Source organism: Morone saxatilis, unplaced genomic scaffold (genome assembly GCF_004916995.1).
Source record: "Morone saxatilis isolate NCDOM2014 unplaced genomic scaffold, NCSU_SB_2.0 Contig11, whole genome shotgun sequence".
Lineage (NCBI taxonomy): Eukaryota > Metazoa > Chordata > Actinopteri > Moronidae > Morone > Morone saxatilis.
The window spans coordinates 1,546,928-1,547,931 of record NW_023339663.1 but is presented as its reverse complement, the minus strand read 5'-3'; positions in this window follow the sequence as shown (position 1 = coordinate 1,547,931).

Below are 1,004 nucleotides of genomic sequence, written 5' to 3'. Positions count from 1 at the left end.
TTATTTTACAAGCTGTGGATTTCTTCTGAGCCCCAGAGGCCAAAAACAGAACAAAGTAAAACTATTGCACCTTTAAACTAAATGTAAAGGATTATCTGTGCAGCCTTCTATGTGCTTAAGTTATATTTGTAAAATGTTCTGTAATAAGTGTAAAATAAACCTTTTTTTATTTTTTATTGATTTTCTATTTGAGTTTTCAACAGTATGTTAAGAGTCACAGGTGTCAATGCTTCAGACTACAGACTACTACAGACTCCTAAACTCCTGGAGTCCTGTAGTAACAGGACAGGAAGGCAACACAAAGAGACTACACAATTAATTAAATTATATGTTATGTAGGTATATATACGTGTACTTTGTATGTATTTGTGTGCATTTGTTTATTGTTATTGTTCAATGCAATGCAATGCAATAATATATTTGAATTGAATATATAGATATATTCTTAAAATAGTGTTTTTCTTTTTCATATTACAATATATTATTGTGTATCCATGTTAGTGTTATCAGTGATGAAATATGATGAATGTGCCCTGCTTCCCTTTATGTCATTCATCTGACACGTAAGGAGGAAACTATTTACTCCAACACCTGTAGCTGTCAGGAACAAAATCCACTGTCACGCACACAGACATGTGCCAGAAAGGTAATACTTTCTGCTGAGAAAATGATCCACCATGAGACAAATGACTGCTTAGTCACCCTGTTTGGGCCTGGATAATGTGTTTTATGTTTGTCTTTATTAGTTGCTACAGTTTGAGGTAGATAATTCATAGCAATGACATCATTTTGATTTCTGTAACTACAGTAATTAATGACAACTTACTCTTTAATTTAGGAGCCAAATTTATTTAAAGCGGTATAAATAAGCAAAGTATAAACACCCTTAGACTACTGCTGCATATTGTCACTTCTGCTACGTGACTTCAGGGAGTAAAGATCATTATGAAATGAATATTTTGCAATCAATACAGGTGAGGCAACCACATAATTATGCATTTTGA